This window comes from Triticum aestivum, chromosome 7A (genome assembly GCF_018294505.1).
Source record: "Triticum aestivum cultivar Chinese Spring chromosome 7A, IWGSC CS RefSeq v2.1, whole genome shotgun sequence".
Taxonomy (NCBI): Eukaryota; Viridiplantae; Streptophyta; class Magnoliopsida; order Poales; family Poaceae; genus Triticum; species Triticum aestivum.
In genome coordinates, this window is record NC_057812.1 from 702,122,194 (window position 1) to 702,139,555 (window position 17,362).

The 17,362-nt window shown below is 40.6% G+C and overlaps 1 long non-coding RNA gene across 1 annotated transcript; it reads right to left on the reverse strand.

The window, feature by feature from the left end:
* Positions 1 to 242: 242 nt before the first annotated feature.
* On the reverse strand, positions 243 to 2,263 carry LOC123147541 (uncharacterized). Its single transcript, XR_006473252.1, has 4 exons — positions 2,153 to 2,263; positions 1,847 to 2,022; positions 1,290 to 1,417; positions 243 to 313 (listed from the first exon to the last, which is right to left on the reverse strand). It is a non-coding gene; the product is annotated as an uncharacterized lncRNA (long non-coding RNA).
* Positions 2,264 to 17,362: the final 15,099 nt, after the last annotated feature.

A 17,362-nucleotide genomic window follows, 5' to 3' on the forward strand; every position in this document is an offset into this window, starting at 1 on the left:
TGGTGGCGAAACTATGACTAATTGGTGGTGATGGTTGCCCTCGTCAGTTCCTAGCATGATGCGACAATCGCATATAATATCAATCTTGAACATTGCATCCACAATTAATCATGCTAACAAACATCGATACCTGATCATCGGGTAATTTTTCAGCAACAATAATTCAAGATTGAGTATAGAAAATACGTAAGTTTTAGACGCATGACATATCAAATAGATGATCCGACGGATTACATTCTAACCTGAACTTCTTCAGCATCCACATCGGAGAGGGCACTCGTCACCTAACCATCTCCCCATCATTTGAAACTACCTATGAATGATAAAGAAAGTAAAGAACCATACACATTATCATTTCTTGTGTTTGGATCAAGGGAAAATTGAACAAGAGCGCGAACGCATGACATCACAGGATAAGTCAAGATTTATTATATCTTTTCCCTGATTTCCCAAACAAGTAGTGAACACATCACGTGATAGTGACTGATACAAGCACTAACCAGCATTCAGGAATTTAATATAAACTCAGATCTCCCAATATATAAGATTGGAGCATTCTCACATGACTAAATATATTAGTAAATGGAAATGATATTTTTATGTTAGAAATGCTACACCTACTTAGAAGGACAACATCAGTAGTAAGGAAATCAAAAATTAGGGTGGCATAATAGGAACCCTTGGATGTGTCTGCATGGATGATCAGAAGTTACCTTATGAGCTAAAAAAGGCCGAGATAGATACTCTTCAGCGATTTACTTTTATTTAAAATGCAATAGTTAGGTTCATTTTTCTAACATAAAGCCAACAATGCAAAGGTGCATGGCAGAATAAGCTACAGATAGTACAAAACTAAATAGCCACGCACTCTGGAACAGAGCGATCGTGTCGACACTCTGCTGCGCCGTCGAGCAACAGATCGATCATGCACAACACACTCCTCACCAGGATCAGTTGAATTTATGTCGCTCTGAATGAATTACAAGGCCACATACCAACAATGACAACAACTATGATTAACCCAGAGCAAAGCCAACAAGTAAAACTCTAAGCAAAGAAAAATCAACAAGGAATGTGAAGGAAACCGGACGAGTGTGCAATGCGTACAAGTCCTGACAAACCAAAAGACAATTTTAGATCTGGTCATCGGTGAAGCATAAGCAGGAACACATGACGAGCGGCAATCCATTCACACAATAAACCAGCCAAAAACATGGAGTGTTTTCTTATCAGCAAGCACAATTTAAAAACTATATCATTAGTCAATCACTCAATCCTCAAATTTTCACCTCAACTCTGATGTCCGCATCTCTTTAATTGATTATCCATGTTGTATGGCATTAGGAAAACCTTCTTCCATGATAACAACAGGCTCATTAACTATCAAGTCCAACAGTTTTTCGCACACCAAACCACCCTGAAAACAGTTAAATGGATTGATCAGATAGATCGTTATACTTCACTCAGATATACGAATCATAGGGACAACTTAGTGCTACAGCTTAATCATGTGTAATGTTGTCACTATCGATCATCAGTTCTTTACGAAAAGGCATCAGAAAGACAAAAATTAAGCTTTTCAATGTTTATTTAAGCACAATGGTTCAAATGATACTTTATGGAACAAATATAGACGCACACAAAAAGAGCCAAACATTTAAGTTTGAAAAGCTAGCCTCGCATACTTAGAAGATTTTTAGGTAGAATGAACAATTTATCATTATTAAGAGTGCTAGTTTCAGGTATTATATAGGTGATAATAATTTCATGATTACGGTGATTTTAAGAGAGGCCTCTGACCTACATCATATATTAAACTTGAAGATCATGGGTATAATACAAATACCTGGCGAAGGAGGAAGAAGCAAAGAAGGGCCCGCCATTGCAGGCCTCCTGAGAGGAAACTGGGGCGCTGCCAGGTATGGACACGCCCCTTCCACTTTCTTATTTGTAACACAGGGTGTTATTTTCATCACACTCAAAGTACATGCATGTTGAGTACTGGGTCGTGCAAGTTCCTAGCTGCAATTTTAAGATAGAGTTGTGCAAAAACAACACACTCAGAGAATGTATTCTTAAGAGTTACATGAACGATTATGGTGGTTCAAAAGCAATGGATGGCACATGGCAGTGTCCAAAAGTAAAGGCATACTTCCTCGTGTCTTAAGGCAGCCTTAAAATGCCTTACAGAGATACAAATATATTCAGCCCCTGCAGCATGATCGCAGCCGGCCTAGTTGCTTGCATGGTACCTTGTGCACCTGTCAAATGTATGAAGATTAATACAACTATAAACATGTAAGAACTCCCTATGTGGTTAGATATACATAGAGAAGACTGTTGGCTTGAAGAAAATAATTAATCTGTAGATAAGACTTAGCACACAATAACCTCTTGACTGATTTGAGAACATGAGCTGAGATGTATCGATTCAAGTAAGAGTTGGCTACGTAGCAAAATGGCCAGGTTAATTTGGGGAGGGATTCTCAGTTATTAGTATCAAATAGAGAATATCAAGAAGTTAAGATCAACCTTCTGAACAAGAAGTTAAGGCAATATTTATGTTTGAGATGCCTTGCTTCGTCGCTATGTCCGCTCTTGGCTCGGGAGGTGGTGGTAAAGAATCTCTGAGATAGTTAGACTCCCAACACACAACCATTAACTAACCCCCTAGCTAATTAGACTCTGACACACAATCATAGCAACCACATATGGGCTCTGATTACACAACCAAGTGTGTTAGTATGGCAGAAAGCAAGAAGTGTGATTGTGGCCATTTTCGACATCTCTAGCATATTCTACTAGTATGAGCACAATATATTTTATAGTTCTCAGCATAAGCAGATTCTATTATTTATTTTATTTTTTATAGGAATAATAAGAGTTATCTGCGTCCTTTACAAGATACTATCACTACAGCGAGCAAGTTTCTATAGCCAAGACTGGTCGTTGTCTAAGAAACAGATCTACAAGTATGTCGACCAATTAAAATACTATACAAAAGGTTCATACGTAGGTTGATCAAGTAAGCAAATCAGATATATTAACCGGTTAAATATCTGTGCTAAAGGCAAGGATGTGTTGTTAATATCTTGACAAGAGGATATCAGAACTAAATATTCCTCCCAGAACATGTTTTTGGCAAGGAATCCAGGATAGTAGATCATTAAACATGGTTAATTTGGGATGCAATTTGCATAGCATGCACTGTGGTGATAATGACTTCAGGTGATTATAAATGACACACTGACCTTCTTATCTCTACTCCTAATGGAGCAGTTGGTAGTCTCGCTTCCAGGTTTTTTTTCGTCCCACCACTTTCGTCCGGTTTTTTTTCGTAGGTTAACCGTCGTAGATTTTTTTTCGATGCTGCTTTCTTATTCACCGGTTTATTTACTCATCAGCTCTTTCCTTGCAAATCAGCACTTTTCAAACGTGCACGTAATCACGGATCTAAATTTACTAACTTATCCAAATCAACCGATACCTTCTATTATTGCAAATTTCTTTAGGAAACAAATAATAGATTTTAAGGAAACAAATAAAAGATTTTAAAGACGCATCATACTTTACTAACAATCACTAAAAATCAAATCTAAATTAATTAACCTTACCTTAAATCACTCAATCACTTTAATTAGAAAACATTTTCTTTCCTAACTGCAGTTGGTAGTCTCGCTTCCAGGTTTTTTTTTGTCCCACCACTTTCGTCCGGGTTTTTTCGTAGGTTAACCGTCGTAGATTTTTTTCGATGCTGGTTTCTTATTCACCGGTTTATTTACCCCTCAGCTCTTTACTTGCAAATCAGCACTTTCCAAAAATGCACGCAATCACGGATCTAAATTTACTAACTTATCCAAATCAACCGATACCTTCCATTATTGCAAATTTCTTTAGGAAACAAATAATATATTTTAAGGAAACAAATAAAAGATTTTAAAGACGCATCATACTTTACTAACAATCACTAAAAATCAAATCTAAATTAATTAACCTTACCTTAAATCACTCAATCACTTTAATTAGAAAACATTTTCTTTCCTAACTGCACCCGCTTAGTGTGCACATAACAATCCGAAGTAATTAGAGTCACATGATTGAATCCATTTATTTAGAGTGACATGATTGAATTCATTTATTAACAATAATCCTCACCAAAAGTGCGTTTAGCAATTTTAGAGGGCGGACCAAAACTCTGTCATCTGCTCGCCCGCGTTTGTTTAGGTACAGGAAAAAATGGCATAATATATGGAAACAACACGACCGGGGAGGCGGCGCAATCTTCGGGGATAGGGGATCGGAGGAGAAGGATTGGCCTGGCAGCATGATCGGGGTGCTTCCCCGCGGCCGCGGCCGTCCTCGCGATGCCATCTACCCGAAATCAACGCTGTTCCCTGTCGTCAGCCGAGGCGACGCCGCCTGCCCTCCTACCCACGGTCCGCATTCGCGTGCAGCTACGGCGGGAGGAGAAGCGACGGGGCCGAGGTCCTTCATGTGTTCCGGGATGGAGGCCATGATTTCGTCGAGGTCGTTGCTGCCTCCTACACTCAGGGTGTGTCGCTGAGATCGAGGCGAGCATGAGGAGCTGTGGCCACCGCCATGGTCACCCCATCGCAGGGGATGGAGCACGCCGTCGGCCTACAACTTATGGAGATCACTGTTGCTCTTCAGGTCGCGTGGTGACCGGATCTTGCCGATGTGTCCCTCCCCAACGACCTCCTCTTCGCCCGGTTGGCCGGCATGGATCTCGCCACTGCTGCCCTCAACTTCTCTGCCTCGAGCTCGATGGTCAGCCACCATGGATCCCCCAGCTAGAGGGTCACGTGAACCAGCCGTCCTCCTATGCTGCAGCGGCGAGAAGGTGACATGGCTCTCCGTATACGAAGAGTGGAGTTCAGTCAAGTACTTATATACTTGGCCTCTACTGCTGATCCATGTACATGGAGAAGAACAGACAACCGCTCATTCATGCTTCGTTCCACTCCTTTGCGCTACATTACTGGAGGTGACATTTTCCTATCTCTCTATGTTGTAACAAACCTGCTGCCTGCATAGTTAATGGATTTTTTATTTAAATTTATCGCTGCTTAGTGCTTTGTTGCAATTGTTCACCCAAGATTCTTATATATAATCTGAGCGTATGTAGGCATACTTAGCTTTGCTATTCCATTTTTTCTGGCGCATAGAAATAAGAGTATTGTCCAGGTTAGGTATTCAATTGAGTATGGTATTTGGATTGCTATCAGAATGTCTTTTCTATGCATGTGATTTCTCACATCTGGTTATAATATTTGTGAAGACGTGCATTGCACGTGCACTTGGAAGCGAGCCTGTGGCCCGTGCTGGACGGCGCCGACGCCGACCCGAGCCACCTCGTCCGCGTATTCTTGGAGCTGTGGCTGGTCGATTTACATGAAATTAATTCCCCCAGTTCTGGTGGCAAATATAATACACATAATCCATATTGTTATGCACTAGCGTGTATGTGTGAAATAGATGGATTATGGTCCCGTACCCAATAAGATAGATATGCGTGTGTGTTAGAGAGAGAGGGAGAGGGGGATAGAGAGTGAGGAAGAGGGAGGAAGAGTGTGTGTCTGTGTGTGTGAGGATTTGATGGTAAAAAAGATCGTCAATGTCGTAATATTGAACTCTTGAAATTAATGTGACCCCGTTGCAACGCACGGGCGTTCTTCTAGTAGAAATAGGTGGCATCACACGCTTCTTCCGAAATATTTTCCATAATGTACTTTATGGGGTCGAATACCTGCACATATTTCAAACTCAAAATCTTCAGGCCCAATTAACACAAGAAGGCGACATCACGTCTCGGAAAATGCAGCATCAACCTCCTCGTAGAACACCTCCTCGAGCAAATCCATAGCTGGCCCGTGCTGGTTGCTCCCGTAGGTCAGACAAGGTCATCTGAATTGGATGGCGGGCTGACCCTCTCGTGTGGTGGTAACCCGGCGTTGCAATAAAAAAGGGCATTCAGACAAACATTTGCCAATACAACATTTATAGTACAACACAATACCCATGCAAAAAGGCAACATCATTCTGGAAAAAGATGCAAAGCATAATATACAACTTACAATATCAGACTGCTGGAGAATTTGCACAGTAGCATAATAACAATGTGTAAACTTGCATATTCGATAAGCAAAAAGAATTTCCGAAAAATACTATGTATATAAACATGGAAAGGAAACCATAAAATTGTTTTATTTTAGAGCATCCAACACAAGAGAACATAATAACAAATAACTAAGTGGTCGGTTTTTCTGTTTCAAATATAGACTGGTAGGTGTTCTAGAATACAACATATACCTTTTTGCTCCACAGGCAAATAACCAAGAGGAGTCATATTCTGCTATAATTGATTCCATAACATGAAGACATGATTAAATAACAAATAAGTAACTGGAAGGGTGACCCAGTAAATTTCTTGGATTTGGTTGAATTCAACAATTTGCAATTTAGGTCATCTCAAGAATTTACGCGGACATGGATAATCTCCATAGACATACACTTCGAGGCAACTAATGCTAACATAATGTTCAGAGTAGCGACAGAAAATAGGTATTTATTTACTCTATAAGTGTTATCTACAAGGTACTAAGAATAATATTATATACCTAAAATGTCGATAAGGGCAATCAGTTCACCAAAACCACGTGTCACATAGATGAGCTTTCATCCATTTGAAAGAGCTATCACCCTGTAAAAAGAGACTCCCATTTGTTTCCATTCTTTTCCAAAATCATGTCTGATACCATAGGCATGTTCCTTGTCAAACTGAAAAGAAAATAACAGAGACACATACTAACTAAATGATTTGATCACTGAAATCTGTAAAGCGCTAATTTCTTCGCTCCCATAATTATGGGATCCTAAAAGTTAAAACCATGTGAAATTAGTATGAGTCTGCTATAACAAATATCAGTATAAGAATTGCCACTGTCTAAGCAGATTAAAAAATTCTTTTACTTTTGAGACCATCATCCAAGTGCCAATATTCTCAGTTACAAAATGCTCTTTCAAGTTAAAATTGGTTTATTAACTATGGTGTGTTTATTCAGTGTTCAGTTTAGCTACTTGATGCAAATGTAAAAACTGAGTAATACCTGATAATGCGAGGAGATTTTTCAGTATGATTCTTATAGAACTGAATTGAGTAGTACACTCCTCGGCGCCCTTGAGCATGTAACATTTTGATCTCTCTAAACTTTATTTTGGAAGGACCAGGGATAACAAAAAATTGGTACCCATGCAGCTACAAAAGAAATATTGCAGCTCTCATTCAAAGGCGACACACTGTAACGAGTCCGGCTGCATATTTCATAAGAGTTCAGAGAATTGTATAAGTCACGTTGGCAAGGAATCTCTCAAGTTGCACGGTTAGAACATACTCAATACTATGTGCTAAAAATAAAAATGCATAAAAATTGCTTGCTTAAATGTTGTACACCAATGGTTCATTGACCTGCTACCACTGAAACTAAAAATAAAATGCTAGTATATCATGGAGTCAGACCTTATCATCATGAACTACTGGAACAACACGTTGCATGAACCGAACAATCCTTAAAGCGTGAATTGTAAATAATCACGCACAAAACCAGACCTGAATTTATGCAAGATAGTGTGAAACTGAATAACGTGCATGGCCTGAATGAAACCTAGATTCCCCATATGAGAATATAAGTGATAAGGCTTTTAATATAGTATACATATATCTATTGTTGGATCCAACACATGACGAAGGTTGGATGGATGGGAGGGAGGCAGCAACGTGGTACCTGCTCATCCATTTCCATGCTCCATCTTATGTGACTGCCACTGTATCGGGATGAACTCAAGGGTTGCACTCTATTTGTTGATTGGAGTAGAACCTAAATTAGGATCCCTGCAGCAAGACAAACTGAACTTATCAAACAAGCCAAAAATAAGGAAAAATGTGAGAGAAAGTGAAATAAAGATGATAAGATTGGAAGAATCTGGGATAAGAAGATGGCACCCATACTGATAACATGGAGGGAGGCAAAAGACAATAGCATTACATCTACTCCTTGAAGTTTAAGCTTATGAAATATTACACAGAAAACATAATCTGCTACCTCTACATCCATGAACGTGCAAGCACACGCAGAAAAAATCGAAAACACATAGGAGGAGGAGGGGGCAGGAGGAGAGAGGTGCTAGGTGGGAGCCTCTGCCGCTGGTTACCTTAGCGCTGTTGGGATGGATTTGGAGCTCAGGAGAAAGGGGGCACCACTGCTTCTCATCGAGCTCGGGAGAGAGGGGCGTGCATCCGAGGCACAGGAGCGCCATCTAGGAGGCACAACACCACAAGAGAGCACGGCAGGAGACGGAGACGAACGGACCAACGCACTAGAGCATCGATGGTGACGAGTAGGTCGACCACACCGAAACCCTAGATGGGTAAAACTGATGCAGGAAACCACAGAAGGATGGGATTGACGAATCCATGCGGTGGAGGAGCATATAGAGCGTGAGGAGCAGCAGCCGTGGAGGTAGGTCGGCGGCGGCCGCCGCCGCGGACGACTGAGAGAGAGAGGAGGGAGAGGGAGAAGGGGAGGACTCGCGGGGGGTGGGATTGGAAACGGGGCTAGGGCTGCGATTGGGCTGGGGCATAACACACACGTGGCCCGGTGAAAACGAACAGCCCGCACAGTACCTCGCTCGGCTCGTTCTGCCGACGTGGCTAGCGCAAGGCTACGCCCTTGATGCGCACGGTAATGGTTTTAATTGGATCATCTGCGTTACGCAAGTTGTCTTTTCATCCTGGTCGTAAATTTTATAATCTAACGGTTTAATTAATCTTGATGATGTGGATTAATGAGAGATCAAGAAAGGTGCCTCCAATTAGTAAATATAAGATAAGATAAGATATAACCCGGAGCAGAATAACCCGACAGTATTTTCAGATGGCCAGATGATGGGCTTAAACGCAATGATTCATATGAGCAATAGTAGTATCTTTATGTGTAAAGCTCTGCATGTCCTACACAAAGTTTAAACAACATATACCCTGGTGACTTAACGTCAAAAGCCAGGATGGGTAACAACCCAAACATAATATAGTCTTATGCAATTATGGAAAAGACTAGAATTAAGACCATTCAAGCCTAAACATACCGGCGACTTAAAGTAAAAAGCTAGGGAAGGTTATAAAACCTCACATATTCATCCAACAATTTGAAAACATACAAGGAAAATTGGCTCAAATTGTCGGCTTACATCGCCACATCTAGTGAGGGTAACAATCCAATGATTTATAAGCGCATGATTCCAATGGTGCAATCCAAAATATACTGGCGACTTAACGTCCAAAGCCAGGGTGGGTTATCAAACCTCACATCTTCATATAACAAGTACAAAATATACCTGTGAATTTAGTTCACACTGTCGGCTTACATCACCATATCCAATGAGGTTGACAGCCCAAAGATTCATAGCGCATAACACCAATTGCACAATCTAAGTACACTGGCGACTTAACATCCAAAGCCAGGTCGGGTTATCAAAAACCCAAATATTCATACCATTATTGGAAAACATACATGGAGATTTGACATCATGGTGATACCTCAATAATTATAATCCGTCGCGGGTATTGACTCGTAGGCATGCAATATCATGATTTTGATTGCTCAAGGCAAAGATATCCTGACGACTTAACGTCCGCTATCAGGGCAGGTCATCAAACCCAAAGATGCTCAATTATGAGTCATATAATCAAGGCTACATGGCCTGTGAAATCAGTTCATACTGCCGGCTTACAACACAATATGTAGCAAGGGTAACATTCCAAAAACTTAGAGCGTAGAACTCCAAGTGCATAATAAGAGCATACTGGTGACTTATCACCCAGAGCAAGATCGGTTTATCAAAACCCCGGATAGATTCAAACATGAATCATAAGGATCAAGGCGACATGGCCCTAACCAATTTTAAACCATATATCAATACGGCACAAAAGATGAACCTAAAAAATGTTCAAAGCAAATACAAATCAGAAAAACAAGGCCTTCATAGGCTGCCAAGCCTCAATATCAAGTGCTATTCAAGGGCCGCATAGCCACTGAGCTAATCCTTGTTCTGTTTTTGTTTTTATGCCATATGTTCATGTTGTTTCCTAGTGATCCGTGCCTCTTTTAAGGATGATCAGTAAGGATGTTTTGTTAATATTGTGGTGCTCTATCCATCCATGTCTTTGTTTGCATTTATGGAGCAACCAAGCTTGAGTCAATCGAGCTCTACTTTTGCTATAAAATGTTTCTGCAGATTGTTATCTTGTTTAACGATTTTGCCGAGGTTGTTGTTGTTGATCCGTGCATACTATGTTGTTGTTCTTGCCATGTCTAGCTTATATGCCATGTCTTCTTGATGGGTGCATGCTTAGTTTGTAAAGCAATACCTCGTAGTGAGTGCATCGAGCTCGTAAACATGACTACTCGTTAACTGTTTTGCATGCTCCAGTTTTTCACTAAGTTTGAATCTGTTTATGTTTTTGCTATGTTCACATGCTTGCAATTGTATTTTCTGATCCCTTTTGGCTCAAGGTCACTAAGGGACTTTTGTTATGTGCTTTGAGTAGGTTCATGCCATTCCTTGCTTTACCATGATATGTTCCTGTAGCATGTAGTTTTCATGCTCTAAAGATTGCTTCCTGATGATAAATTCCTGATTTATTGTTATTTCACCAAGTCTGAAACCAGTAATCTTTTGCACTTTTGCCATGCTTGTTTCAATCTGTTAATGGATGAATTAGCCGTAGCTCAGTGTTCATCTTTTGTCAAGAATCATGAATGGATCCCTGCCATGTATTTTGTTGTTATGTTTGAGTGCTGTTGCATGTTTATCTTGATGCATTTAGTTGGTCACTTGCTGTTTATCGCAGACCGGTGTCATATTTGTTTTGCTTGCCATTTCCAAACCGTGCATCCGATTCCGATGATCTTTATATCGATTTCAACCGAAATCAACTCACCTTTCCAGTGGCACTCTTGGATTTCCAAGTTGAGGCCAGATTTAATCATTCCTTTCCTATATATTGTTCTTATGAAGTTGAAGTAGCTATATGTTGTACTGTGCTGTTTGCATGTAGCCATCTTACTATGATGTTATAATATATTTATGTGCCTGATATGAAATTGGCAAACAACTGTTCGATATGAAATGTGAATTTGCATAATACTAGAATTATTAATTGTAAACTAATAAACCTGCTAAATGTGTCTTGGACTTTTGCAAACGGTCCTAGCAGTAAAAGCACTTGCGATGGATAGCCCAATGCCACACAGTTTTCTTCATCAAATCATGTGTGATGTAGTTGATAAAAGCAAACAGTTAACCAAGGCAGACCGTGTGTGATAGCTACACCTTTCATACACAAGCCTACACATAAAACTGTGTGGGATGTACATACGAACAGAAATGTTTTCCCTGGATTGACCGTGTGGGATGTACATAAGAACGGAAATGTATTCATTGGATTGACTATGATATACATACCTACGGAAATGTTTTTCTGGATTCACCGTGTGGGATGTACATACTGTAAGTGCATCTAGTGCCACCCCTAGTTGGTTTTGGAGTATTGACGACAAACTTGATTGAGAGACTAATGTGTTTGTGAGAATTGTAGGATAACACAGGTAGTAGTCCCATATTGATTCGGTTTACCTACCAGAGATGACCACTAAAAATGTGTGAAGACATTGAAGACAATGGTGGTCCGTGAAGAGATTCACATTGAAGACTATGACATGAGAAGACATCGTATGAAGACTATAGAGTATGAAGACATTGTTGTTTTGTAGTTTCCTTTTCTTCCATGTTGAGTCATAGAAACCACCGTACTGTTAAGTGGGATCCAAGTGAACAAAGTCAGAGTGATTGATGTGATGCTCTACCAAATCCTATGTCTTCGAGCAAAGACAATGAGAGCAAAGAGTGTTAGGCATCACTGAAGTCTTTCTGTCCGTGTGATCTAAAGACTTGTTACACTTGAGGACTGTGAATCCTCCAGCCGGTTAGGCGTCACGTTCTAAGAATCCAAGAGTCATTGTGGATCGCGGATAAACTAAGTCTGTGAAGGTTTGGAAGTATACCTTGAAGACTTACCAGAGTGATTGGGCGAGGACTGTGTGTCCTTAGCTAAAGGGGAATAAGGTGAAGACGCGGTCTTCTGAGTGGAATCTCAGCCTCCCTAACCAGACGTACAGTTGTCATAGCAACTGGAACTGGTCTACCAAATTTGTGTCCTCTCCAAGCAACTGGTTCTATCCTTCTCATCACTTTACTTTACAGTTATCTTCGTGAAGTCATTGCCTGCTTGCATGATCTGATTGACTTCACTGTGTGAAGACTGTTGTTGTTTGGCTTCATACTATCTTTCATGCTGATCCATACTACCTAGCTACCGATAGTCTTCTTGCTTTCACTTCATTGCTTACTTGACTATGGCTTGTTTAGTGTACTCTACCTTCCACTTCATATCAATAGGTTCATTTCTATCGTTTATCTTTAAAGCTCCCGTGTTTTGAAGACTTTCATAAAAATCGCCTATTCACCCCCTCTAGTCGATAACTAGCACTTTCACATACCTACGGAAATATTTTTCTGGGATTCACCGTGTGGGATGTATATACCTACGAAAATGTTTTTCTGGGGTTCACCATGTGGGATGTACATACCTACGAAAATGTTTTTCTAGGATTCAGCATGTGGGATGTACATACCTACGAAAATGATTGGGTTTTGATGCCTCGGCCGATCGCACACGGCCCCAACCTGTGTCCTAGGAGGTCCTATCCCCGACGATTTCTGGGTCGTGTGGGATGGACCCCCCCTATCACCCACACTCACTTGGCGACGGTTCCAAATGCCGTCGTGGAAAGGGTTAAAACTATTTGTATATCACCGACTCGTACTAGTGCATGAATGAAATAGTCCTAGCTGACACTCCTATGCTAGCAGTGGCGAAGCCACGTTAGACTTGTGTAGTCAAGCAACCACACATGATTTTCGTGAGTCCATGATCCTCACCACGTTAATCCCGTCTATTTAGCATTTGTTTTGGAAAACAGTTAGCTGGGCCATAGCAAAAATTACCTTCTTGGCGGTCCCCTTTAGTGAATCGGGAAATAATCTAAACTTACGTACTTTTCTCCTTAGATTTCTCTAACCTTCCAACCTCTAGCTCGTGTATCCCAAAAAAGGAACTTCTGGATCGTGTGTTGCAAACAAAAAGAAACCTTCTTGATCGTGGACGTCTCAATGTCTCGCCAGAACATGGACAGCCGCCGTGAGCCGCAACCTCCTCCCGTCGTCCCGCCGGTGATCTTTGGTCAGGGTGTGAGCCGTGAGGCGCGGAAACCTCCGGCCATCCACAGCCGCGAACGACGCCGATGCACTGTACGGAGAGCCGCGAGCGACGCACCATCTAGCATCCGTGGGCACCGATTGATCCAGACTGAATTGATCTATAGTTCAATATTGCTGCCAGTATACTAATCAAACACCACGATGTTCCCATATATCTGTAAGTTCCATTATTTCAGTACGTTGTCTTCCTTCTCTAGCTTCCAGGCCTCTTTCAATTTTCTTCTCTCACCAGCAATAGTAGAATTTGGATGCAAGAGATGTTTTTTCTATTAAGAATCAGAATTGTAGATCCAGTTTTCTTCTCTCACCGATGTTGGTGTGCATATACATATCAACGATCACAAAGGGCTTGCTACAATAAATAAACATGTTCGCAATAAAGTAGGTTTTTTCATGTCTATAATCAGCCTACAAAAACCATCATTAGAGAAGTTTGACACCACAGGTTTATGATCCTGGCATCACCACTGTATGGTAGTGTCGTGGATTTGTCACAGCAGATGTCCTTAGTGTCAGGACTTAGTCGTGAGACCAACACATCTATGTGGTAGCTTGAGAGGGGTTGAGTAGGACGAGAGACACGAGGTTTTACCCAGGTTTGGCCCTCACGGTGGAGGTAAAAGCCTACATCCTGCTTCATTGATATTGATCATGGTGATGCTCACAATTACAAGGGTGCTATTTTGCTACCTCTATCTCAAGAGCTATTGATTTGTCTGTCTAGACTTGTCCAACTTGTCCCTCTTAGGATGCCCCGCCCCTCCTTATATAAGTTGAAGGGGCGGGTTACATGACTAATCCCAGTAGGATTAGGATTACTCTTTTACAAGTGAAGTCCTAGTCTTGCTTCCTTTATAGGAAAATATTCCTCATGCCTTTCATCTTAAGCCGACCCACCATAACACGAGCCGACCTTCTGAGCCTTGAGCCTTATTATCCGTCAGACCCGCCCGCCGGGTTACTAATAAGTCGCCAAGCTCGGGTGGGTTACCCGTGAGTCGCCAAGCTCCGGGCGGGTCACCAGTGAATTGCCAAGCTCCAGCCGGGTCATACATCCGGCCGGGTTACACCCAGGGTATATCCCCGATATTAGCCCCCAGTTTAATTTGGATTTATCCATGTTAAACTGATCCTGCAAAATAAATATAAGAACAAATTTGACAGGTTGTGCTCCGGGTTAAAAATTCTTGTAAGCCGGCACCTGCTCATTCTTAAGTCCTTGTCATTTCCTTCTTTTGGAAAGTCCGGGTCAATAGGCCAGCCTCATAACAATTTGCTGACATTGGTTTCTCACAGAAAAAAAATGTGAATAATAATTCATTTGATTCAGCTCCCAATGCTTAACAAAAATATTAGTCTTGAAATACTCATCTGATTTTCAGCCGGCTTGAAGATGTAGAACTTGCCGGTTTATCATTGCCAAATTTGCCGGTTTGTAAATATTGATGGCACCGATCATTATTGTTGCTAACATCAAGCTCGAAAATGTACCTCCCTTATATACATATCACTTGTAGCCCCCAAGTCTTAAGAAGGGAGCGTAGCAACAGCTTAAGACTTGCTTCAATATAAATGTCGCAACCTTAAAGAAATCCAGGTTGTTCATCTCAGTCACTAGTCATAAACTGAATATTCGACATATGGAGCCCCCAAGTGTCGGGTTGTCATGCTTGTAGCAACCTGGGATTTGTAATTGCCTTGTGCTCATAAAAAAAATCAACCAGTGTAGCCTCCAAGGGCCGGGTCATTATGCAATAATGAGCAGAGACTTTGTAGATATGATCATTTAGATTTGAGCAGTAATAAATAACACCAAATGATGTAGCTCCCAAGTTTTGGGTTATCTTTGACAGGAGCAATTAGTAGCCCCCAAAGGCAGGCTCATCACAATGTGACAGGTCGGGTCTTCAATAATTAAGGCAAGTTAAAATGACCTTGCATTAGCCCCCAAGTGTCATGGTGCATGCTTGCAGCGACATGTGACTTCCATATTTGATATAATCATGATTTGAATAATGTAGCCCCTAAGTGCCGGGTCGTGTGCCTGCAGCGACTCGGGACTATTCCTTCCATTGTAGAATAAATCATATCTATTGATAAATAACTATTACGCTAAAGCGACTTTTAAAAACCTCAATCATAATACTGGTTATTAATAACCATAATAAAAATCTAGCCATGTTGACTATTCAAGATTTGAATAATATAACCCATTATGAAAACCTCAATCATTTAATAACATAATGAAAATCCAGCCATGTTGGCTATTCAAGATTTCAATACCTTATCTGTTGACAAGTAAATCCGGAGTTAAATACCCGGTTGCTCTTGGCCGATGGCGACTTAATACATATCCATTGTAATCCGGGATTTCTGTAACCCAACGGCTTATAGCCTTTGTAAAAATCAATAACTGATAATCCACCCATGTTGGCTCATAGTCATGTCCGGTTTTTGAAAAGATCACTTTGGCGTCTTGTAGCCTCAATAAGCTCAATTAGTAGCAACTAGTCATCAACCCGTGCATCTGCACAGGCTAGCACTTCTAATATTAAATTCTCCTCTGGTCCCTTTTACTCTGCATATATGATTTGTTAGAAGTAAAACTTCATCAAGTTTGACCAACTTTATTGAAAAAAAATCAAGATTCATAATGCAAAATCAATATCATTAGATGCGCAATGAATTTAATTTTCAGGTTGTATACCTTTAGTATTGTAGATGTTGATATCTTTCATATAAATATGGTCAAAGATACGATCTTTGAATTCAATAAATCTTATATACGGTCTAAAAACGATCATTTGGAGTAGTAGTACAATTCCTAGTAGTAGAGCATGATACTGTAGCAAAAAAGATTTCTGCATTTTTTAATCATTTTAAGGACCATTTGTCATTTGTATTTTATGTTCTTGTATTAACCAATAACTTCTTAAAGAAAGTGTTGTATGATTGGCTGGGAACTGTGTGATAGCTAATTTAGATTTCAAGATCTTCTTTGTACCAAAAAAGAATCTTCGAAGAATTTGTTTTATGATCAATGTGCTTGAACATTTACAATACTTTCTATCCCTACTACCATAGGGAGGAGAGCAGGATCGAAGCACAGGAGGAGACATCGGACTCCATGCAGATTTTTCTCGAGTGAATAGTTGATTGACGGAGCCATGGTTGCTTATTATTATTTCACGGGCAATCAGCTGGATATGGAAATTCCTTATGAACGGGAGAAGGCTTTCCGTGTTTTATGAATGGACGTGGGGCTTTCCTTTTTTCAATTGACGTGAGGATTCTTTTTTTTTTCGACAATTACTTGAGGCTTATCTTGCTTTTTTCTTTTTTAGACGTGCGGCTTTCCTTTTTTTGTTTGAGAAACATTGGACGTGTCGCATGTGTTTTTTCTATAGGACGGGATGATCAGTGTTATGCAAATTTTCATTTAGTCCTCAATCATAAATTTTGCACTACTAGGAAAAGGGCTATAGATGGAAATGACACTAATGGCGTACCAGACATGTGATGCGCCATTACTATATACTAATGGCGCACCATCTGTTGGTGCGCCATTAGTGTGGCCAGGCACACGGTGCGCCACTAGTAACAAAATGTTTTTTTCATTTTTTCAAATATACTAATGGCGCATCCAGGCAGAGTGCGCCATTAGTAGTTAGAACTACTAATGGCGCACCAGTCGTAGAGTGCACCACTACTCTATTTTTTTTTAATTTTTTGCAAAACTACTAATGACGCACCGTTGTATAGTGCGCCTTTTTGATATCATGAATATTTTTAAATTTCATGGGCACTTTTTGAATTCATGAATTTTTTTTCAAATTTGATGATATTTTTTCATATTCCATATGAAAAAATATTGAATATTCATGAGGACACTCGATCTCGATCCCCCTCCCTCTCGATAGCTATCCCCCTCGCCAGATCCCCCTCG